Source organism: Protopterus annectens, chromosome 15.part0 (assembly GCF_019279795.1).
Source record: "Protopterus annectens isolate FY-2018-M chromosome 15.part0, PAN1.0, whole genome shotgun sequence".
In the NCBI taxonomy this organism is placed as follows: domain Eukaryota; kingdom Metazoa; phylum Chordata; order Ceratodontiformes; family Protopteridae; genus Protopterus; species Protopterus annectens.
In genome coordinates this window covers 689,428,792-689,455,707 of record NC_056749.1, presented here as the reverse complement: position 1 = coordinate 689,455,707, position 26,916 = coordinate 689,428,792, and positions in this window count along the sequence as shown.

Below are 26,916 nucleotides of genomic sequence, written 5' to 3'. Positions count from 1 at the left end.
CCACAAACAAGTTACGCAATACCTACTTCAGGAAAACCTACTTACACCTGCCCAACATGGCTTTCACCCTAAACATAGCACCATAACGGCACTAATATCTTTCATAAATACTATATCTTTTGCTCATGATAACAATAAACTGGTCTCCTGCCTATTCCTGGACCTCTCCTAGGCCTTTGATACAGTCTCCCATCCTCTTCTTCTAGCCAAACTATCAAACCTTAATTTCTCTTCTTTTACTATTACCTGTTTTTCTAACTATCTCTCTGATCATCTGCAATCTGTCAAATGGCTCTCTGCTCTATCCCTTCCCCTCCCAGTGAAAATGGGAGTCCCACAAGGATCTATCCTTGACCCACTTCTCTTTAATATTTTCATTAATTTATTACATACCTTTTGTCCCCAGTCATCCCTTATACAATATGCCGATGACTCAGCTGTCATCACCATCAAAGACACTCCCTCTGACCTCACCTCTGCCACCTAAGCATCCTTTAACTCTATGGAATCCTGGCTCTGTTACAACAAACTAATTATCAAACCTAATAAAACTAAACTCTTACTCTTTCTCCCCAAAAACCTCACTAATCTCAAATCTACTTTTACTATACCGTCCTACAATAACACATATATCACAGTCGAATCTAGCACAAAACTCCTAGGAGTTACAATTGATGACCAACTTAAGTTTGAACTACATTTGTCTAACAGTATTAAAAAGACACACCAAAAACTTGGACTCCTTTACCGCAACAAAAAGTTCTTAACTAGCAAGGCAAAAATAACTCTCTCACACCCATACCTTCTTCCTAGCCTACTGTATAGCTGTCACATTCTTACTAATCTGAACTCCTCATCCTAACCAAATTTGAATCAACCTATAACAAGGTGGCTAGATTTGCTGCACACCATACTTATAAACCTCAGCACTGTCTTTTCTCTAAGACACTTAGACTGACTAGAATTACCCCAACAGCGCCTCCTCTCTCAACTACAGATAATTCACTCAGTTCTATACCAGCTGTCTGTCTGTCCTAGTCTTATTCCTAGTATCTCTAAATATTCCCCATCTAGGTCTCTACGTAGCTCTGACCAAGACCTGCTACAAATATATAAACCCAAGACCAAAACTGGTTGCAACCTCTATAGCTACAACCCTGCCATATCTTGGAACAAACTTCCCTTAGAAACTAAATCCCTTAAACACCCTAATCAGTTCAAAACAACCACTAGAGGGTACCTAAAAACAAACTGGTCTTGCCATTGCACTCAACCTCCTTAAACTACTTTCCCATGCATCAAAACTCCTATCACCTCCTCCCCTCTCACTTACACTCTCTCCCTGTATAATATCACTAGCCCCCTATTCCTGTATAATCTCACTAGCCCCCTTTCCTTGAGCAATTACCTAACCTGCAATCTTATCTTAGCATTTTCAACCTCCTTTAGGCATCTCTGTTCCACTCAACTCTGCTCCCATCTTTCTCCTATTTTGAAACTATACATGCCAAAATGACTTTAAATTATTTCTGTAAAATTGATGTTTATCAATTATGTATTTTGTTTGTATTGGTATAATCTTTTACTCTTGTCAAAGCCTCTCTACCAACTATTAGTGTAAAACTATACTCACATTGTATGTATGTATTGAATAATAATGACTGCTTTTAATCTAATTTCTTCTGTATAAACATTGTATCTCCCTGTGGAGCTTTTCTCCCCAGGTCTCCAGTGAAAATGGGCCACTCAGCTCAGTCGGGCTAACCCAGTCAACAAATGTAAAATAAATAAATAATAAATAAAAATGTGAGGACATGATTTGATTCTGTCAAAAGGCTTAGACTCTGCCCATTGAAGTTACAGTGCAAACTTTCTGAGTTCCATTGGAGTGAATGAGTTAAGTAATAGTGGACCCAGGACAGAGCTCTGAGGAACATCTATAGTAACTGGTTGAAAGGATGAGTAGGTTTGTTGTCATTTAACAGCTTGTTTCCTTCCAGTTAGGTAACTAAATAACCATGACAAGGAGTTTTGTGAAAGTCCTGTTGAGGAAAGTTGAATGAATAGTTGCTGGTGCAAGACAGTATCATATCCCTTTGACACGTCTAAGAACATGGTGGACACAGGCAGACCATTGTTTCTATGCTGGTTTATTACATTGGTAGAATGTAATAAAGCAGTTGTGGTGCTTTGCTGGGACCTAAAGCCATGTTGTGTTTCTGAGAGCAGGTTATTTGAGGTTAACTATTGCATCGGCTGTATATGTCTGCATTTCCCTAATATTTTGGAGGGGGAAGATATTGCTTTTGGTCTGTAGTTATTAAACTCTGTAGATGTGCCACCTTTGTGGAGCAGTATGATGTCGGATTTTCCACAATGATGGGAAATATCTTTCTGCTATGGACCTATTAATTAGTAGGGACACAGGGAAGGCTACGACTTCTGTGGCCATTTATAGGTACTCTGATGGTAGTTGGTCTACAGCTATGGAGGTAGTTTTTAGTTTAAGGTGCAACTTCATTATGAGTGAGGTAGGTACTGGACTAAAATTGGGAATCTGTGGGTGGTTTTGGTTGGACAGGGGTACAGAGAGGAGGCAGATGTATTAGTGTCTAAGAGAGATAATATTGCTTGTATAAAGTAGGAATTAAACTGTGTGAGGATTGACTCTGCACAAAGGTTGGCCATCTATAGGCCCTGGAAACTACAGACCCATAAATCTCACTAGTCTTATATGTAAAGCCATGGAAATAATTATCATGGAGATGATCAGTAGAGATATAGTAAACCTCCAGACACTGGACACAACCCAATTTGGTTTTGTCAAGGGCAGATCATGCACACTCTACTTGGTGGGCTTCTTTAAGAAGGTCACCAAAGCAATGGATGAGGGCAAAATCATTCACACTGCCTACCTTGACCTGGCCAAGGCATTTGACACAATACCCCACTCAGGCATTGTTGACAAACATGAGGTTAGGTACAAACCCATATGTCACCCAGTGCATAGCCAACTGGCTCACAGACAGGACCCAGGAAGTTAGGATTGGGGAGTCCACCTCTACAAAGGGGCCAGTCATAAGTGGAGTCCCTCAGTGATCAGTCCTTGGCCCACTCCTTTTTTTCATTTACTTCTCAGAAGTCAAGGCCAATGTCACTGGTCTCAGGCTGACTAAATTTGGAGATGATTGCAAATTATGAGCTGTAATTGAATCTCACACTGACACAGATGTTCTCCAGGAGGGGCTGACACAGACAAACAACTCGTGCCAGAGTCATGGACTAAAACTAAATGCCAATAAATGCATAATAGTATCCTTTGGGAAGTCATCCATCCCTGGTGACTATCATGTTGACAACACACCCCTTAGAGATAATCCAGTAGTCAGTGACTTAGGGACACACATAGACAGTAATCTAGCCTTTGACCATTACATGCCTACAGTAGTGAGGAAATCATTCTATGTTGCACAACTTATAAACAAAAGTATGGCAGGTAAGTCCAAGGAAGTCATTGTTCCACTGTATTCAGCATTCATTAGACCTGTCATTGAGTACAATGCCCCCTTTGGTATGTACCTAACCAGGCATATCCAACAATTGGTTGGTTCCTCACTAAAAGAATACAGGATGTAAGTAAAATGTACTATGTAGACCACCTCAAGGCCCTATCCCTGTATTCTGTCTCCTACAGGCTTTTGAAGGGAGATCTATGCCTGGCATACAGACCGTTGTCAGACCTCACTCTGATGGATCTCCTGCATATCCACAAAACAAACAGCACCAGCATTACCCTATCTAAAGACTTAAACCTTGCCTGTGATATAAATAGAACCTGCTGGAGAGATAGGTATGTACCCCAGAGAATACCACTTCTATGGAACAAGCTTCCCATCCATGTGAAGCAGAGTTCTTCCCTAACCCACCTCAAGTGCAACTTGGACAATTGGATGAGAAACCAGAAATTCATCCCTGGTTTGGCACCTCTGTCTCTAATGGACACAAGTAACCTGTAAATGGTTTAACTCTCAAGCCCATGCTTACACTTATCAAGGGTATCAGAACTTGTCACAGATTTGGAATGCATGGCTAGGTTTAAAAAGGCCCTTGTGGTCATTAGCCTAGTAACCACCTATGAACTCTGTCCTATTGTCTGTTTTTGGAGAGGGAGCGTTGATCTTGCCAAAGTGAAGTAGTTTATTTTGTGATGACCAAAAATGTTTTGGGTTGTTTTGTCTTGTAGGTTGGTATAGTATGTTGCTTGTCCTGTTTGACATTGACTTTTGCAAGGTTTCTAAGATGTCTAAATTGCTGGAAGGCATTTTGAGTTCCACTTTTATACCAATTTCCCAGGCTTTATCCCTTTTTATCATGAGTTTTTTTGTTTTGTTTTGTTTTTTGTTACCCATGGTGCAGGGTTGGACATTAATCTTTTATTATGGATTGGTGCTAGATTATTTGAGGTCTGTAAGTATATGTTATTATTAAAGTGTTCTACAGCAGTATCTAGTGGCATGGTTCTAAGCACGTTCCAGGTATATTGTTTTAGTGCTTCATTGAAAATACCGTTGCTGAATTGGTTGCATTTCATATTTGGTAATAGATAATACATTTATCTAGGTTGTGGTGAGTTCTAATGACATATGTTGGTATGTGGTCAATTATGCTATCTGAGAGGTGACCTACTTTTGTTAGTTTGTCTGGTTTGTTTGTAAGGATGCAGTATAATGTATAGTATCTCCCTGAAGTTTTATTGATTCGAGTGGATATGGTTATTGTTTGATGTTGTACAAGTTTTTGGATTCAGTGGGGGAGTTGAATTTAAGTCTTCAAATATTATAATGTCATGGTTAATTTGTTGGGATAGACAATAGACGATCCTTTCAGCAGTATTAATGTTTATGTTTATTTTAGTTTTAAGAACAATAAATCACTTAAGCAACACCTATGCCATGGTGAAGCACGTAAAATGATAAGTCATTCCTCCCGCTGTGGAACCTTCCCATGTAGAAATTGCAGTGCATGTCAATTTATTTTTAGTAAGAACAACTATGTGCACCCTACTAGGCAATTTTCGCTACACTCTAACCAGTATTCAGATTGCAGAACCACCAATGTTGTTTATTTTTGTTTCTACCAACAATGTCCTGCTTATTATGTAGGCAAAACGAATAGAATGTTAAAAGATTGTATTTTAGAACATGTAAGAGATATTACTAACTGTAAACAATCTAATGCGCTAGCTTATCATGTTATGTCTAATGATCATTCCCATTCTTTTAAATTTTTAGTCTTGCAACATATTTATAGGAATCCTAGAGGTGGTGATATAGAAAATATTACTGCGGGGCATGAACAAAAATGGATATTGAAGCTCAATGCTGAGAAGTTTCCTGGTTTAAATGCCACTACTACATTAGTCCCCTTTTTAAAGGCTAGACCACTCATGCACTAAATTTATTTTAGGAAGTTACCCCATAAGGTATATCTGAGATGGTTTCAGTTTTATATTTTTTATACTTTTTTCTATACTTTTTATTATATATTTTTCATACATTTTTAAACATTTTTTCATATTTCATATTTTATACCCTTGGAATATACTTAATTATAGAGAAATATATATATATATATATATATATATATATATATATATATATATATATATAGACATATGTCCTTTTATATGCTTATGTATTTTTATTTTTTATATATATTTTTTTACACAGTACACATTTATATGTTTCCTTATTATATACTCATATGCTTCTATACTAGGGAATAACTACTATAATAGGGAATTTCTTATTTTACGAGCTATAATGATAAGCTTCAATTGATTTTTATACCATACTGCTGTTTAGTCTTAATTAGTTAATTTACTGATTTACTTATGGTTATTTAAACATTGTGCTGCTTTTTACTGTTGTCTGATGAAGCAACTTATGTTGTGAAAGCGCTCACCATTTTTTGTTTTTGCTGTTTGCTATTTGTTCCTGAATAAACATCTACAGTGTGTTAGCTTGGTGCAATTTTCCTTTCTAACTCTGTCCTATTGACTGTTTTTGGAGAGGGAGCATTGATCTTGCCAAGGTGAAGTAGTTTATTTTGTGATGACCAAAAATGTTTTGGGTTGTTTTGTCTTGTAGGTTGGTATAGTATGTTGTTTGTCCTGTTTGACATGGACTTTTGCAAGGCTTCTAAGATGTCTAAATTGCTGGAAGGCATTTTGAGTTCCACTTTTATACCAATTTCCCAGGCTTTATCCCTTTTTATCATGAGTTTTTTTTTGTTTTTTTATTGTTACCCATGGTGCAGGGTTGGACATTAATATTTTATTATGGATTGGTGCTAGATTATTTGAGGTCTGTAAGTATATGTTATTATTAAAGTGTTCTACAGCAGTATCTAGTGGCATTGTTCTGAGCACATTCCAGTTATATTGTTTTAGTGCTTCATTGAAAATGCCTTTGCTGAATTGGTTGCATTTCATATTTGGTAATAGATAATATATTTATCTAGGTTATGGTGAGTTTTAATGACATATGTTGGTATGTGGTCACTTATGCTATCTGAGAGGTGACCTACTTTTGTTAGTTTGTCTGGTTTGTTTGTAAAGATGCAGTATAATGTATAGTGTCTCCCTGAAGTTTTATTGATTCTAGTGGACATGGTTATTGTTTGAAGTTGTACAAGTTTTTGGATTCAGTGGGGGAGTTGAATTTAAGTCTTCATGTATTATAATTTCATGGCTAATTTGTTGGGATAGACAATAGACGATCCTTTCAGCAGTATTAATGTTTTTCCCTGGTTGTATATAAATTGCCATTAAGCATATAGTTTTCCTTTTGTTGATTTTAGGAGTGTTATTAGAAGTTCACCATTGTTAAATTTGGATATTTCCTATTGGAGTAAGGTGATGGTTAGGGCGTTTTTGTAGATGATCCCTCCTCCATCAGCATGCTTGTTTTGTCTGTCATGCTTGCTTATATAATATAGGAGGGGTGAGCTCATTATCCTTTATTTCTTTTTTAGTCAGGTTTCAGCAGCTATGACTACATCATGAGTCCATGTGGCAAGGTAGGTATGCATGACATAGATTTTATTGTATATACTTCTTAGGTTCATATTTAGTAAGGTGAGGTTGGGTCCTGTTTTTTATTTTGTTGAGAAGCATTAGGTGACTGGTTTATGTCAGGGTTGGAAGTGATCTTTTCTTAAACAGCATGACCTGGGTTCGATGAATATCTCCACCAATTTTTTGAACTGATATTTTACAGAAGGAAGAGTATGGCCACTTATATTTTGGTCTTGATTTGGTATTTGATCATAAATCTGGATATTTAATTTTAAGATATTTATAGCTAAATGAATCAGACGTGGTTTATTTGTAGAGATGGGGTGCTATGGAGAAAGACAGGCTTGGTAGATATTGATGTTTTTTGTAAGGCCTGGTTGAAGTCCTATGTATTTGAAGGAGATGGATCTGATAATTGGTAATGACCACTAGTAGAGTTAGGAGGAATAATAGAATATTCTGAGTTAGGGCATCTTATTTAACTTGGGCTTTATTTTTGCTATAAATTAGGATTAGAAAATGTTAGGAGGGTACAGGGTTGGTTGCAAAGATGCAATGTGATAGTTATAGAAGCAAGAAGTAGGACAGTTTTAGAAAGAGTGTTGGATTGTAAACTAGAAATGTTATTATTGGGAATAATTCTATTGCTTTTTCTATGAAACCAATGGTATTGGTTTGTGGGATATATGGCTGGTGCTATGGAAGTATAAATGTAGAATTAGAGGGAGTGGGTGGGGTGGGAATTGGGGGTAGGGTAGGGGACTGGAGTGAGAATGAGCATTAGCAAAGTGTGAATGAAGCAGGTTGAAAATGCAACTTGGCAAAGAGGCAGAGAAAAACAATCAGTGACTGGACTTACACAACCACAGAGCTCATGAGAGAGAGAGAGAGAGAGAGAGTAAAAAAGAAAATGCAGTTTAAAAGGCCTATATGCCAGTAGATGAAACTCTTGATTTTGCTGCTATAGGGCACTGTTTTAGCAGGAAATTTAATCCAATAACAGGTTATCCTGACCAATGGTCATATATAACAGTAAAACTTGCACTTGAATGTTTGAACAACTGGGTAATGGTAAGCAGGTTTCTATGGACTTTGACTTGCAAATCCAAAGGCTACCCCACATACAGATCAGTAAAACAATGAGAAAAAGTAAGCCAAAATGCAAGACTGCAGCTCAGGGAAAATACTGGCTCGGCTCAGAACTGAAAGTGGTTACCAAACATCTGGGGCAAAGGAGAAATAAACTTAAGGAAGGGAGACAGGGACTGCTACAAACAATAAATGGAGTACAGTTGAAGGAGAAAGTATCACTTGGACTGCTGTGGTCTAAAAACAGAGCTTTTATAGCGGACAAAGTTCTTTGTTTTAGGCTGCCAAAATATTTCTAATTTACATAAAAATATAACCCACAGACTGGTGTTAAAACTGCAAACTTCTGTGTTACATATTTATCTGTTTGCTTGCAAGGATAATTCTACAGAGAAATAAAAACACACTTTTCCTAGCATAAAGAAGCCAATAATGACTGTGCACAAATACTGGCTCAGAGCTGATAGTGGTCTGATAACTGTCTCAGGCAAGGGGAAATAAAAAAAGAAGACAGACAAATGGCGACTTCCTTGAAGCATACAGTTTCACTGAAGAAAGACAGGATAATATAAATAAAGGGAGTTGGAAGTCTAGAATAAGTGATGAAAATACAAGAAAAATAAATATTTTGAGTAAGAACAGTAAAAGTAATTGTCAGTGTCTGTTAGGAAGTAGAGAACAAAAGCTGGGCAGCAGGATGTCAGTGGAGGAAGGTTTATAGACTACGGCTATTGCTTATAAACTAGGGCACTGAAGCACTTGGCTTCAGACTAGTCACTGTGCAGGTTAAAATACACTCAGAAAAGATTGGCTGCCTAACCTTTACTTAAAGCACAAGGACACAGGTGGTACAAAGTTTGTCCAAAAAAAAATAGTGGATGCATTAAGGGGACTCAAAATGCCTTTTGGATGAGCCTGCTGTGTGTATGCTTTATGGATGTTTTCAGTGAACCTGCTGAAAAAAATAGGCAATGTTATTTCCACAAAGTGACCAGTCACCAGTGGAGTTCCTCATGGTTCTGCGCTGGTACCTCTGCTATTTGGCATTTACTTTCCTGAAGTAAAAGCTAGAACCAAAGGGCTCTGGCTGACACATTTTGCAGATAACTGCAAGCTAGGAGCAGTCATTGAATCCCCAGATGATTTAGCCATCCTGCAGGTAGGTTTGTCCCAAGTAAATTACTGGTGCCAAAATCACGGACTGAACCTTAATGCCAAAAAATGCATTATTGTATCTTTTGGGAAATCATCTGTCCCAGGAACTGCCATATTAACAATATGCCCCTAAGAGCCAACTCAGTTGTTCAGGATTTGTGAACTTTTGTGGACAGTGATCTAACTTTTGACCAACATGCACCCATTGTTGTAAGAATGTTCCTCTATATTGAAAAGTTTATAAACAAAGAGATTTTGTTGTCACCCTTTACTCAGTCCTCATTATTCACTGAATATAAAGCCCTCCCTTGGCATGCTTCTGTCTAGATACATGCAACAACCGGAACACCCACAGAGCTACCATTGAAAAGGATACAAGGCCTAAACAACATGTCTTACATCGATCAACTCAAAGCCCTACAACTATACTCAGTGTTCTACAGACTGCTAACAAGTGACTTGTGTCTGGCATACAAGGCATCTTCTGACTCAGTACTGATGGATTTACTGCACATCAGCAGGTCAAACGGCATCATGAATACTTGGTCTAGGATCTAAACCTTTTCTGCAACATCAACAGAACAGTTTAGAGGGACAGGTATATCTTGCAGAGAATATCACTGTTCTGGAATAGACACCCCATCCAAATAAAGCAAAGTTCATCCCTGTCTGTATTCAAGCACAACTTAGATCTATTTATGAGAAACAAAAAATGTACCCCAGAACTGCCCTATGTAATGGAGAGAGGCAGCTCCTAAGTGCTTTACCCCATGCATGGGTCCCCTCAAATTATTTATGGTATGCTCATAGTTATACTCATTAGGGATAATATATAATTATTGACTGTGAGATGGGTAAGCTCAGTCTCTAACCAAATGGGATAATTTAATTCAAACACAAAAAGATAAACTGGCTAAGCTTAAAATGGTCTTAATGGCAGCTAGCTTAGTACTTACTTATGAACCTATGAACCTATAAGTCAACAGCCTCAAAACAAGATGTAGTGAACACCTGTGCAAACCTACATTGACCTAACAACACTTTCCCAGGCACACAGAACCAAATGATGTTTACTTTAAAAAAATTTTAAGTACTTTCATCTCAGTGTAAACAAGACTTCTTCAGAATAATCTCACAATGCACTAATACCCATTCAAATATCTACCTGTAATTACATGACTGACTTTCAACCACAAGATCACCCATTCACAAATCAATTAATTACTGTGCGTATTTTTAACTTAAACCTTAAAACAGTCTATCTACAATCATCATTAACAAAACAAACAATATGAATCTCTTAAAATATGCACATTTTAAGGAATGTTTATATAGGGCATTATTAATGTCTCTTTTATAAATATTACATAAATGTCCATATACCCTCTTCCTTTTCTGGAGTTCAGTATTGCCCACATAAAAGGCCAGGCATGACACACAAGTCACCAGATACACCACCCCTTTAGTACCACAGGGCTCTATCTCAAATAATCGAACAGCCACATTGTCGAACGTCATCTCATCAACAATGCAGTCCATCGAAACCCCCACATGTGGGAGGCTGTGCCACCTCCCCCCACTAATTATATATACCAACTTTGAGATCACACTACAGTGGGGAAAAGGGCAAATTGTTGGATCCCTACTTAGCACGATATCAGTCAGACACTCTCTCACCTTAAATCCAACTTTTCTCTTTCCTCCCTAGATGGCACCACTATCTCCCCTGCCTCACACATCAAACTCCTTGGGGTAATAATTGATGACCGACTAAACTTTGACTTGTACATACAACAGGCCATCAAAAAAAAAAAAACACCAAAAACTTGAACTACTGTAAAGGAACAAAAAAATGCTCACTACTGCCACTAAACACACTCTTGCACAGGCATTTCTCTTACCTAGTCTTCTATACACTTCCCCCAGCCTTACCAATATCCAAACTAAATCAATGTAGAAACTGGAACAAATAAACAACAAAATTGCCACATTTATTCTAAACCAACCACTCTTGTCGCATCACTGCCTCTTACTAAACAAACTTCAGTGGCTGGAATTTTCACACCTTCTCCTACAATTGCAATGCCACACTACCTTTTCCATACTCAACAACCCCTCTGCCTGCCCTGCTCTCACCTCCCATGGTACTCTCTACCTTCCCCCGGCCTCTCTGGAGTGCTGATCCGCATTTTCTCTCAGTTTATAAACCCAAAAGGAATATTGGCAAACTACTTTGCAAACACTCTGTTTTACTAAATTGGAGCAAACTCCCTCTCCATATTAGATCCAACCTTTCCCTGTTTTAAAAAGGAGCTTAAATCCCACCTACTAAACTTGAAATTATGCCATTGCCTTGACCACACATAGTCTTAGTCTGTCCTACTGTATAACCTATTGCATCTCCTAACATTCTTTCTATGTTACTAACTTCTGCTTAAACTAACCTCCTAAACCCTCAGCTCTACTACTATAGCCCTACTATAGCTCCCTCGTTTCTCTCCCCACTCCCATTCTCCACACAATTTATCTTTTTTTCTCTCCACTTCCTATCAATGTCTGTACATTTTTCTTCTTTTGAGCAACAATTATCCTTTTGTTTTTACTCTTATATGTAGTAAATTTAGACCACTGCTATCAGTGCATTCCTTAATGTTCACAATTTTTTTCTTTTGTTTTTCTCTTTAGAATTCATTTTGTATTTGTATTGTTATTTTTATTAGTTTTTGTCCTGTATGTTTATCTTTGTTTATGTTTGTTGAGGTTCTTTCCCCTTGGGTCTCCACTGGAAATTGGTTACTTACTATCAGTGAAATGCAAATAGTTAATAACCTTTTCTTTTTTACAATTATTTTGTATTGTGATTGTCATTTAATATTTGCATATTGTCAGTTTATCTTTACTTATGTTTGCTGGGGCATTTCCCCTCGGGTCACCGCTGAAAATGGGTTTGTTTGCAAACTCAGTTGGAGTAACCCAGTTAACAAATATGAAATAAATAAAATAAATAAATAAATAAACGGTTCAACGGCCTGCATTGTTAATGAGATGACATGTTCGGCAATGTGGCCATTTAATTATGTGACATATACCCATAGCACAGTTGTACTTTCTCCTACAAAGAAAAGTCATGGTTGGAAGATTGATTAATGATAGTTGATTTGTTTGATAAACATACAATAATGGCAGGCTGTATATTTTATCATACTGTTGATCTCTTTCTTATTAAAATTAATATGAATATTTCTTTCAATAATATTTTTATATTCCAACCTTTCTTTAAAACAAACTGTATGTTATCACATAACATTTGCATCAGTTGCTGATTAGTCTCTACAATTTCATTCCAATTCTTGGTCGTGAATGCTTTGCCTACTCACGGATTTAGTAGAACTCATTTCCACATCCTTTCTCTTGCATTTATTCAAGTCCCTCTACCCTATCAGTACTCTTTAAAAATCCACAAAACAGCATAGTATTTATTTTTCATTTTACTTTAAATTTTATCTCATCAGCAAGCTCCTCGGTGTAGTGCTTATTCATGATCATTTTTCTATGACTATCACTCATCTCTAAACATCTCATTATTAGATACAATCCTTAAAAGTTTCAACATCTGTCCTTTCACAAGACCCCTCTGTTTTGATAAGGGTGGTTACTACTATAATCCAGATTGGAATTTAAAAATGCATGCTTCTGATAAATTGGTAATCCTTTTGTAAACTAATATCTAAATAACTAATAGAGTCTTTAGACCAACTGGAATTAAATTTCAAAAATTCCATTGTCACTTCCATGCATGCAAAAAATGATTCAATTGTAATTAATTTCTTATCCATAAAATAATAATATCATCCAGAAATGTAGGTATAATCCAGCAAACTTTGAAAATTCAGAAATAAGAATATACTTATTTTCCCATGACCACATAACAATATTGACATATATGGGGGAAACAGCTGCTTCCATTGCAGCTCCCTTTTTCATTTTAAAATATGCCTTATAGGATAATGAGGGGTATATAGAAATAGGAACGCTATTGGCTGATTATATTGAGTGTCAAAAATGCTACAGGAATTAATAAAACTGTATTTCTTGTTTATTAAAGTTGAGAACAGGGAAATTATATTGCAATAACTTGTGAATAATGATAACAGAATGTTTTATAGTCAGGTATGTAGTATTTTAAGTTAAATGTATACATTGTAATTACTTGATTTTTGAATGACTAATCATGTGATTGGGAATACGTTATGTGTCTACAGGTTGGTGTTTAAATGGGTTGTTATTGTGATAAGAGATTAGTTTGAAGAAGTTGGATTTATACACAGATGAAAGGGTTTAATGAAATGTTTAGTATGAACTTGATTTGATTACCTGTGAGAGTATGTTTAGGTTGATGTTGGTGAATTTTTTACATATTGGCATAGTGTGCTGTTTTATTATTGTGATATGATTCTTTTTATTTTTCTACTCATTAAGTCAGCACATTTGCAATCAGAAAATCCATCATAGTCTCCAGTGATTATTACAACACACTCTCTGTGGGACAGTTTAGTAATGAAACAACATGAATTGAAATCTACGATAGAGGAGTTGATAGTTGATCTCTACAGCACTACCAACACGTTACTAATGTGACCAGTATGATTAGTCCAGCTCAGAGGACTGGGTATAATTCCAATGATGAACACACTCACCAAAAATGCTCAGTCCTTTGAAGATCTTCAGTAGGCAGAATACCATGAGTAACGAAAATGGGGGGATATTTCTTTAAATTATTTGCTTAATAAATCTTTTTATTTTACATCCCTAACTCTAATCCCAATACTGAGATGGTTGATGAAGTAAATTATGGAGTATGATTTGATGGACAACTCAGATTATTTAAGAATACATTATTGAAATATAAAGCCTTACAACTAGAGTTTTCTTTTTAAAGGAAAGCATGAATAATGGAAATGTGTCCAAAGATTTACAAATATGAAAATTTCCAAATGGTATAAAAGAAAATATGATTTTGCACTCAGACTGTTGATAAATATTTGATAGAATAAGCATGAATTTCATATCAGTATCAATGAGGCATAACAGAGAAATTGATGTTTTGGCATCAGACATTAAGAAAATTAGATGATGTCATCAATACTGATTTATTATTTGAATTGAGCCAGCTTGAGTTTAATAATAATTATAGATTCTTAGGTGTTTACAAGGTTAACAACCACAAGGACCTTTGTAAGCCTAGCCATGTATCCCAAATTACGGACAAGTTTTGGCAGCCTTGATAAGTATAAACAGGGGCTTGTGAGATCAAACATTTACAAGCCGAGGCCTGGGAGATAAAGCATTTACAGGTTGCCTGTTTCCATTAGAGACATAGGTGTCAAGCCAGGGGTGAATTTCCTGTTCTGCATCTGATTGTCTAAGTTACAGTTGAATTGGGATAAGGAGAAACTCTGCTTCACATGGATGGGAAGCCTTTTCAAGAGATGGGGTAGTGTCTGGGATACATACTTGTCTATCCAGCAAGTCCTATTTATATCACAGGCAAGGTTTAAGTCTTTACAATAGGTAATTCTGGTGCTGTTTGTTTTGTGCATATGCATGAGGTCCATCAGAGTGGAGTCCGACACTGCCCTGTATGCCAGGCATATATCTCCCCTCACCAGCTTGTTGGAGATAAAATACTGTGATATTGCCTTTAGGTAGTCTGCATAGGACATTTTACTTATCCCCTGTATTCTTGTAGTGAGGAATCTCTGTGGACATTCCATTTGTTGGATATGCCTGGTTAGGTACATACCAAAGGGGGTATTCTACTCAATTATAAGTCTGATGAATGCCAAATACAGTGGAAAAATAACTTCCTTGGACCTAGATGCCATATCTTTCTTTAGAAGTTGTACAACATAGAATGAATTCCTTACTGCTGTAGACATGTGATGATCAAAGGCCAGATTACTGTCTGTGTGTGCCCCCAAGTCCCTGACTAGTGGGTCAACTCTAAGGGTTGTATTGTCAATATGATAGTTACCAGGGGTGGATGACATCCGAAAGGATACCATTATGTATTTCTTGGCATTTAGTTTTAGTCCATGGCTCTGACACCAGTTGTTTGTCTCTGTCAATATTTTCTGGAGAATGTTTCAGTCTGTGTGGGATTCAATGACAGCTTCTAATTTGCAATCATCAGATTCTGATGAAGTTCTTGTGTGGATTATTAAAAAAGAATGAAAGCACAAAAATAACTTGATTGTGTCTGTGTCTTCTCTGAAGAGCTGGTGCTTGTGGAATTGTTCTTTTGGTTTTGTGTTCTTTATTGTAGGCTAGTTTGGGGATTTTATTCTGCTTCATTAATTTAGTGACTGAAATCTTTTATCAATCATGCACTAAAAATTCCTTTCTATATGTCTTTGTACTGAATTCTTCAGTTAACTTAAAAACTGGATTTCTTTGGTAATACAGAGGTTAATCTAGAATAGAATAAACAGGGGCTTGTGAGATGAATAGAATAATAAGCAGGTTTCTATGGACTTTGACTTGCAAGTCCAAAGGCTACCCCACATACAGATCAGTAAAACAATGAGAAAAAGTAAGCCAAAATGCAAGACTGCAGCTCAGGAAAAATACTGGCTCGGCTCAGAATTGAAAGTGGTTACCAAACATCTGGGGCAAAGGAGAAATAAACTTAAGGAAGGGAGACAGTGGACTGCTACAAACAATAAATGGAGTACAGTTGAAGGAGAAAGTATCACTTGGACTGCTGTGGTCTAAAAACAGAGCTTTTATAGCGGACAAAGTTCTTTGTTTTAGGCTGCCAAAATATTTCTAATTTACATAAAAATATAACACACAGACTGGTGTTAAAACTGCAAACTTCTGTGTTACATATTTATCTGTTTGCTTGCAAGGATAATTCTATAGAGAAATAAAAACATACTTTTCCTAGCATAAAGAAGCCAATAATGACTGTGCACAAATACTGGCTCAGAGCTGACAGTGGTCTGATAACTGTCTCAGGCAAGGGGAAATAAAAGAAGAAGACAGACAAATGGCGACTTCCTTGAAGCATACAGTTCCACTGAAGAAAGACAGGATAATATAAATAAAGGGAGTTGGAAGTCTAGAATAAGTGATGAAAATACAAGAAAAATAAATATTTTGAGTAAGAACAGTAAAAGTAATTGTCAGTGTCTGTTAGGAAGTAGAGAACAAAAGCTGGGCAGCAGGATGTCAGTGGAGGAAGGTTTATAGACTAAGGCTATTGCTTATAAACTAGGGCACTAAAGCACTTGTCTTCAGACTAGTCACTGTGCAGGTTAAAATACACTCAGAAAAGATTGGCTGCCTATCCTTTACTTAAAGCACAAGGACACAGGTGGTACAAAGTTTGTCCAAAAAAAAATAGTGGGTGCATTAAGGGGACTCAAAATGCCTTTTGGATGAGCCTGCTGTGTGTATGCTTTATGGATGTTTTCAGTGAACCTGGTGAAAAAAATAGGCAATGTGACCAGTCACCAGTGGAGTTCCTCATGGTTCTGTGCTGGCACTTCTGCTATTTGGCATTTACTTTCCTGAAGTAAAAGCTAGAACCAAAGGGCTCTGGCTGACACATTTTGCAGATAACTGCAAGCTAGGAGCAGTCATTGAATCCCCAGATGATTTAGCCATCCTGCAGGTAGGTTTGTCCCAAGTAAATTACTGGTGCCAAAATCACGGACTGAACCTTAATGCCAAAAAATGCATTATTGTATCTTTTGGGAAATCATCTGTCCCAGGAACTGCCATATTAACAATATGCCCCTAAGAGCCAACTCAGTTGTTCAGGATTTGTGAACTTTTGTGGACAGTGATCTAACTTTTGAACAACATGCACCCATTGTTGTAAGAATGTTCCTCTATATTGAAAAGTTTATAAACAAAGAGATTTTGTAGTCACCCTTTACTCAGTCCTCATTATTCACTGAATATAAAGCCCTTCCTTGGCATGCTTCTGTCTAGACACATGCAACAACCGGAACACCCACAGAGCTACCATTGAAAAGGCTACAAGGCCTAAACAACATGTCTTACATCGATCAACTCAAAGCCATATAACTATACTCAGTGTTCTACAGACTGCTAACAAGTGACTTGTGTCTAGCATACAAGGCATCTTCTGACTCAGTACTGATGGATTTACTGCACATCAGCAGGTCAAACGGCATCATGAATACTTGGTCTAGGATCTAAACCTTTTCTGCAACTTCAACAGAACAGTTTAGAGGGACAGGTATATCTTGCAGAGAATATCACTGTTCTGGAATAGACACCCCATCCAAATAAAGCAAAGTTCATCCCTGTCTGTATTCAAGCACAACTTAGATCTATTTATGAGAAACAAAAAATGTACCCCAGAACTGCCCTATGTAATGGAGAGAGGCAGCTCCTAAGTGCTTTACCCCATGCATGGGTCCCCTCAAATTATTTATGGTATGCTCATAGTTATACTCATTAGGGATAATATATAATTATTGACTGTGAGATGGGTAAGCTCAGTCTCTAACCAAATGGGATAATTTAATTCAAACACAAAAAGATAAACTGGCTAAGCTTAAAATGGTCTTAATGGCAGCTAGCTTAGTACTTACTTATGAACCTATGAAACTATAAGTCAACAGCCTCAAAACAAGATGTAGTGAACACCTGTGCAAACCTATATCAACCTAACAACACTTTCCCAGGCACACAGAACCAAATGATGTTTACTTTAAAAAATTTTAAGTACTTTCATCTCAGTGTAAACAAGACTTCTTCAGAATAATCTCACAATGCACTAATACCCATTCAAATATCCACCTGTAATTACATGACTGACTTTCAACCACAAGATCACCCATTCACAAATCAATTAATTACTCTGCGTATTTTTAACTTAAACCTTAAAACAGTCTATCTACAATCATCATTAACAAAACAAACAATATGAATCTCTTAAAATATGCACATTTTAAGGAATGTTTATATAGGGCATTATTAATGTCTCTTTTATAAATATTACATAAATGTCCATATACTCTCTTCCTTTGCTGGAGTTCAGTATTGCCCACATAAAAGGCCAGGCATGACACACAAGTCACCAGATACACCACCCCTTTAGTACCACAGGGCTCTATCTCAAATAATCGAACAGCCACATTGTCGAACGTCATCTCATCAACAATGCAGTCCATCAAACCCCTCACTTGTGGGAGGCTGTGCCACCTCCCCCCACTAATTATATATACCAACTTTGAGATCACACTACAGTGGGGAAAAGGGCAAATTTTTGGATCCCTACTTAGGACGATATCAGTCAGACACTCTCTCACCTTAAATCCAACTTTCTCTTTCCTCCCTAGATGGCACCACTATCTCCCCTGCCTCACACATCAAACTCCTTGGGGTAATAATTGATGACCGACTAAACTTTGACTTGTACATACAACAGGCCATCAAAAAAAAAACACCAAAAACTTGAACTACTGTAAAGGAACAAAAAAACGCTCACTACTGCCACTAAACACACTCTTGCACAGGCATTTCTCTTACCTAGTCTTCTATACACTTCCCCCAGCCTTACCAATATCCAAACTAAATCAGTGCAGAAACTGGAACAAATAAACAACAAAATTGCCACATTTATTCTAAACCAACCACTCTTGTCACTCGACCGTGGGGAGGACATGCAGACTCCACACAGAATGCGCTTCAGCCGAGAATTGAATGGGAGAAACTCTTGCTATTAAGCGACAACGCTAACCGCTGCACCACCGTGGAAGTAGTCACATACATTTATACACATACAGTAGTTACACATACAGTAGTTACATTTATACATTCTAACATTTTACAGGGGTAGAAGTCAGTGAAGAGAAAGTCCCCATGCAAGTTCGAGGACTGTACATGCAGCAGTTATGTATAAAAATTGTTTTGTCATTTCAGTTAGAGATGGAGAGTATTCTGTTTAATGAGTGTAGTTGGAGAGTATCATATGGTGAGCACAAAGTCTTAACCTGGTGATGAGCATGTGCAGAACTAGGATTGTTTAAGATGTTAAGCAGTGGTTTAAAACTACGGGGTTTGTTGAAGAGGCACGGATAGTATTCCGGAGTTTGATGCCTCTGTACTTTCCACAGTTGTGGATGTCCCCTTTGTTCTTGTACACGGGCATGAGTATGCTTATTCTCCAGTCATCTGGAATACGCCTTTCTCTACACACTGCAATTAGTACCCTCAGGAGCCATTTCTCCCCTAGCTCACCCAGCATCTTTATCATATCTGCTGTGACCTCATCTGAGCCTGCTGCTTTCCCTGACTTAATTTTTCTTAGTGCTGCTCTTACTTCTTCTAAGCTGGACTCCTCTTCTACTCTCATTGTAGGCTGTTTCTGGGGCAGTACAGCTTCTGTGGGGTTTTCTTCATTCAGAAGCTGCTGGAAATACTCCTTCCATCTGCCTTTGATGTCCTGTGGGCTGGTAAGCAGGTTGTTGTTGGAATCCCTTATGAAGGGTGTCTGACTATCTTCTTTATCTTTCTGTCTTTGCCTTGCAACCTGGTATAGTTTCTTTGTGCCCCTTACTGAGTCACTTTCCAGAAGCTGATAGAGTGTCTCTGATGCCCTATTCTTTGCTATTGCAACTTCTTTCTTAGTTTCTTTGTTAGCCAACCAGTAGTCCTTCCTAGCTTGGTCAGTCTTTTCAATCTCCCACTTCTTCCTGCACTCCTTCTTTCTTTTGATTACTTCCTGCACTTCTGCATTCCACAACCAGCTTTCCTTATGTACCTTATTTCCATACCTGGCTTGGCCACATATCTTTTCTGTAGTCCTAACACATGCTGTTTTTAGGCACTGCCACTCTTCTTCAACTCCACTTATTTCCTCCTTTTCTTGGGGTGCTAGAGCCCTGAGTAATTCCTTGAACTGCTATACTTTCTCTCCAGTCAACTTCCAGGTCTTTAGCCTGGTCTCTGTTGACCTTAGAGCCTTCTCTGACCACTGCTTGCAGCTGATTGTGGCAACTACTGGTTTATGCTGTGAACCAACTGTTTCATTGGGGATGACTTTGCAATCATGGATTCTACCCCAGTGCCTTTTCTTACTAGAAGGAAGTCAACCTGAGTTGCATGTTGGCTACTCTTGTATGTGATTTTGTGACTGTCTCTCTTTCTGAACCATGTGTTGGCTACTATCAAGCCATTTGCCAGACAGATGTCTAGAATGGCTTCTCCTTCTTTATTCCTATTGCTCCACCCATGTGGACCCAGGCAGTCCTCATATCCTGTTCTGTCTGTCCCAATATGTGCATTTAAGTCACCCATTATCAACACCAATTCATGTTGTCCTGCTTTATCTAGTAGGTCCTGCAACTGCTGTCTGAATGCACTCTTTTCCTCACTATCACAACCCTGCTGTGGGGCATAGGCTGAGATTATGAATACTGTCCTATCATTACACTGGAGTCTGATTGCCATGAGTCTGTCATTAGTTCTGATGATATCTCTCACTGACTTCTGAAGCCTCTGTCTCATCACAATTCCTACACCATTTCTAGCCTGTCCACCACCTGAGTAGTAGAGTCTGGACTGCCCTTCCATCTCATCTCTTGGATACATAGGATGTCCAGCCTCCTCCGCATCATCATGTCATCCACTTCTAAGCTGCGTCCTGTCAGTGAACCTACATTTAGCGTAGCAATTCTTAGTTCATGTTTGGCAGGTTGGTTGGTTTTATGTCCAGCTTTCACTCAACAGAGCTATCCCAGTAACCCAGGCTGGGCAACTAGACACCGGCCAGCCAGTAGCCTATTGACCCAGGGCTGCTGGGCTTTTATGGCAGAAACACACTGGCCAATAGGGGCATATTTACCCCTCCCACTGTTAGCATGGGTCCCTGGCGTGGGTCAGAGAGTAGACCGGGTCCTCAACCCACTTATCACCGGTAACTACCCATGCCCATTTTTTGGCGACAGTCAACATGACCGAATCACCTAGAGCCATATTTTACACCGTCAAGTGGCAAGCCCTGCCACGGCTCACAGTTTGTGATCCGTGTTCTCCTATCTTGAGGATACTGCGCACCACAATAGATGTCCAAAGCGGTTGGTCTTTTTACAACTCTTCCCCCCATTGGGCACCATGTAGAGTCTGTGCTGCTGCCCTCAGCGCCATTCATTGGTGAGTTTGATATGGAAACACTTAGCATGTTTTTTGAACATGGGAGAAACCCCACGGAGACACAGAGAGAACATGCAAACTCCAAACAGGCATTAGTCGGAGGTCAGGATCGAACCTTGTACCTTGTGCCACTAAGCCATCTGGTCTCAAACTCCTACCACATTGCATGAAAGTTCTGGAGAGGGTGATTGATAAACGGATATGCAGAATAGTAGAATGTAAGATGGGAGATGAACAGTTCGGATTCAGATCAGGATGCAGCACAATTGACCTGATGTTTGCATTGAGACAGATACTTGAGAAGAAACTAGAGAAGAGGAGAGAGTCAAACTGGGCTTTCCTAGACTTGGAGAAAGCATATGACAAGGTCCCAAGAAACCTGATCTGGGCAGTACTGCGGTGGTTTGAAGTCCCAGAAACATTGGTAGAATTAGTACAGGCTATGTACAAGGACCCGGTGACTCAAGTACGAACAGTGTTTGGCCTCACTGAGGGGTTTCCAGTGGGAGTGGGTGTACACCAGGGTTCAGCTCTGAGCCCACTGCTGTTCATACTGGTAATGGACTACATCAGCAAATACTGGTAATGGACTACATCAGCAAACAGGTTGGAGGAGTCAGAGCAACAAAGCTGCTGTATGCAGACGATGTGGCAGTACAGGCAGACTCTGATCTAGAACTTCAGCAAAGGATAGGAGAATGGAATGCAAATCTGAAGGCACATGGGATGAAACTAAGCACAGATAATACAGTGGTAATGGCAGCAGACTGGGGAAATCAGAAGAAGCTGAGAATAGAGATAGATGGGAAGATAGTGGAACAGGTAAACAGCTTCAAGTATCTGGGAGGGGTGGTTGAGGAGAAAGGTAGTCTGAATGAAGCAGTCAAAGCTAGAATCAGAGGGGCTGCAGCCAACCGGCATAGAGTATCAGGTGTAGTATATGACAGAAGAATGCCAAAGAAGCTGAAAAGTATGGTGTACAAGACAGTGGTGCGACCAGTACTACTGTATGGTACAGAAACCTGGGCAGTAAAGGCAGAACAGTTGAAGAAGCTAGAGGTGATGGAAATGAAGTGCCTGAGAAAGGTGGTAGGATGCACACTGCGGGACAGGCGAAGAAATGAGGACATAAGAGCAGAAGCCAAAGTAGCTCCAATTGCAGAAAAGATCAAAGAAAACAGATTACGGTGGTTTGGACACATGTGTAGAAAAGCAAAAGACAATCTGGTGAGGGAGATTTGGGACAGACAGGAAGAAGGTAAGAGGAAGCAAGGACGTCCAGCAAAGAGGTGGATGGACTGTGTGAAAGAAGGTCTGTGACAGTCGGGCATGAGTGCTGAAGAAGGCAGGAGTGTGGCACTGAATCGAGAGAGTTGGCGACAGTTAATACGATACCCCGACCCCATGTAAATGGGAAAAAGAGGATGATGATGATGATGATTAGTATTCCGGAGTTTAGCAATGTACTAGAAGTAGAGCACGTCTCCTGCAAGATTATTTGATTTATTTGTCAGTGGTAAGATTTTGTTAGTAGAACAGAGGTCCATTGCTGGATAGTGGGGCACTAATATGTTTTTACTGCAGGGTATTTTTCTGGATGATGAATAAGTTTGTGTTCTGTAGTTAGTTGTGAATATGTTAGGTAGTTGTGCAGTTCAAGCCAGTTTAGTTGCTTTAAGCTATGAAAATGGTGGGTCTTATGAGGGAGATTGTTTGCAAATCTAGCTATTTTGTTGTAGCAGGAGACAAGTTTTTCTCTCTGAATATTGCTTAAGTTTGTTAGGGTAGGAGTGGCGTATAAGAGACTTGGCAGTAAGAAGGTGGTGGCAAGAATTTTTCTTGCAGTACCTGTAAGGAATCCATTGATCCCATAAAGGGAGCCTAGTTTCTGGTGTGTATATTTAATGGTGTACAGTATATGCTGGTCATATTTTAGATTGTCATCTATTATAATGCCTAGAAGTTTACTGTGAGTAACAGTTTCAATGACAGTATTATTAGCTGACTTTATGATGAAAGATTGTTTTTGATTTTGACAACTTTTTGAGATAAAAAGCATTAACTTAGTTTTCTTGGGTTGAATAGGAGGTTTGATTCTTTGAGCCAGGTTTCTGCAGATGGGAAATATTTCTGGGTAATGCCTTGGATCTTATTTATTGTTGAGGCTGCACATATTAATGTTGAGTCATCAACGTAGTGAACTAAACTAACATGGTGAGTAGAGGTGTAGAGGTTATTAATACATAATTACATCCGAGTGATGCCTCCATGTGCATTTGAAGTTAACTCCTATTGATGCCTCTAGGCATCAAATTTTGCTTGTTCATATATGCATCAAGAATTCCAAAACCATGCTGTGTGCAAGATTTTAAAAGATTCCATCTTAAAGAATACACAATGACAAACTCAGCTGCATTAATATTAGACCTCTGTCTAGTGTATGTAAATAGATATTAACTGTTGCTTTTATGATATTAATTTATAAAGATATAATTTTCACACTTTTCTAAATATCTCAACAATCAAGTAACACAGACAGAGCTTCTTAGTCTCATATGAAAGCTCTCAGCTAGATGAATAATATGCGGCTGGCAGCATGTGTGTAACTTCAGCAGTTGCTGAGATATTGTAAGTTGTTTACCAAATATTATAAATGTAATAGATACCATGTTTACTGTGACTTATAAAACTCAGTTTAAGACCTAGAATATAAAGAATACTATCACTATAAAAATAGCTTGTGCTGAAGAGTCTGCCATTTATAGTTCTTTCATAACCCCTATGGTTCCAGAGATATAAATATCTGTTTGAAATGTGAAAGAAAAACTTACGAAAAAGTATGCAAGCTATTTCTTGCTGCTAGATTAGCTAAACTAAAGCATTGTAAGTTGACATCTCCTTGCGAGCACGTTACCTGGAATGCCAGCCATTCTTAAATTTCAAAGGCCTGCACTAATAGATCCCCGTCTTTCTACTATACATCCCAGCCGCACTAGACCTGTTTCTCCATCCTGACTGTTCTTCCCACTAGCAAAATATAGATTTTTTTCATGCTTACCAGTTGCCCTGAAATAACTCACTTCCAATAATGGCTTCTGACTGATTGTTTTTTTTTTTTAATTTCTAACGTGGTATCTGCAACTTGGGTGTCGCCCTGCTCCATTCGCCCTCACTACATTTGGGCTCACTTCACTCCTCTCCCATACCCATATCATTTCCTTTATACTTATCCCCCCTGCAAACCTCACCTCTCAAACCCCACCCCTTCCTCTTTCCCAGATACAGCTCCCTCCCAGACACTCCCACACCTATCTTACATCTGACTTAGACTCTTGATACATTAAATCCATTTGCTTTTCCCCCAAGCCATCCCTCTTACTTCCTCCATTTAAATTTAACCTCCACTTCCTTCTTATCTTCTGTTTCTCCTCCCATTAGCCTTTCAAAATTCTAACCTTTCTCTTACCTCTCCTACTCCTTCTCTACACTCACTTTCTATCATTCCCATCTAACACCAGCACATTTCAACCCAGCAAATACAAATATCAATTCTTCCATAAAACCCCTGCAATACTTCCTAATATGCTCATCCATCTTTCCTCTAAACAGTCCCCTCCCTAAAATGAAGGTACCTCCTTACCTTTCTATCTCATAAGATGAAAAAACTAAAACACCTCCTATTCAAACAATTCCTCTTCCTTCTGTCAGGTGATATTCAACCTAACCCCGGTCCCTGCCCCCACCTCCCCAATCATTAATATTAACCCTCCAAACCCTACCAGCTGCACTCCTTAAAAAAACAGATATCCTTGTACTTTCTGAATCTTATAACTGTTCTTAACAAGGTTAGCGAATTTCATGCCTGGATGCCCCTGATATAATCACCCTAATTGAAATATGGTTGAAACCACACATCCAAGACAGTGATATCCTCCCACCTGGCTATAACATCCTTAGACTCAATAGACAAAAGAAAAAAGGTGGTAGACTGACCATTGCCTAGTCTGACCATCTCACTCGCTCTAGCCCAAACAAACCTACTCCCTCCTTCTCACCTGCTGAACTCCTAATGGCCAAGTTTAAACTTAACAGCTACACCACTATTACCATTGTAGCTATCTGCATTCCCCCTGGAGACAACATTACCATCCTGGAAAATATTCTCTCTCACCTCTCTCAAAACATTCATAATGAAACCATCCTTCTTTGGGATGTTAATATTAACTGGCATAGTCTTCAAGCACCAACACTACTTCATTCATCAACTTGCACGGCTTTATGCAACTAATCTTCACACCCACTCATACCAACAAATCTCATCTCCCTAGCTCTCTCCTAGATTGGATCTTAGTCTCCCAGCACCACAAATACTATAATCCTGAGACCCTACCTGACTCACTTAGTGATTACTCCCCCATAAGAGTTATCAGATATACCCCTCACTTCACTAGGCCCCACAGATACATAACCTCCCACAAACTTTCCACCTTCTGTCCAGAGACCTTCAAATACCATCTCTCTAGAATAAACTTATCACATCTAACCCCTCTTCCCCTTGACAAAGCTGTCCATTCATTCAACTCTACCTTCATTAACATCCTAAACTCTCTTGCTTCTCTCTGCACAGTCAGGCTAAAATCAAATATATCTCCTTGGCTAACTAATCCTACCCGTACCCTAATGAAAAACAGAGACACGATGTGAAATTGTGGATAAAAAACAAACTCCCCACTCATTCAAAAAACTATAAAGAACTCAGAAACCTGTCTAAAAACATATCTACAAAGACAAAAAGGACTTCTATACCAACCTCCCCTCTGCCTAAAGGTCAGACTCCAAAAACTTCTGGAACTCTATCAATCACATTTTGCATCCTGGAAACCCTTTCGCCCCTAACCCATGCCCAAATAACACACCAGAAGAAACAGCCAGCTTATTCAACACCCACTTTATTGAATCTATTTCTGAGATTATTAACTCTTTCACCTCTACAAACAATGCTAACAACTTCTCCATTTCTACTTCTTCACCCAATCTGCCTAAATTGTTCACCCTTAAAACAGTACCTACTAACTATATAAAATATTTACTCTCAAAACTTAACCCTGCTCTCCTTCTGCTGACAATCTACCCCCCTATTTCCTGCAGATTGCAGCAGATCCCCTTGCTTTCCCTATATCTATCTTAATCAATCACTCCATCTCTGAATCTGATGTCCCCTCCTTATGGAAAAAAATTTACACCCTACCTATACATAAAGGAGGTAACTCCACCAACATCTCTAATTTCATACCAATCTCAATCTTGTCTCCTCTCTTAAAAATATTGGAAAAATGCATCGACAAACAAGTTACGCAATACCTACTTCAGGAAAACCTGCTTACACCTGCCCAACATGG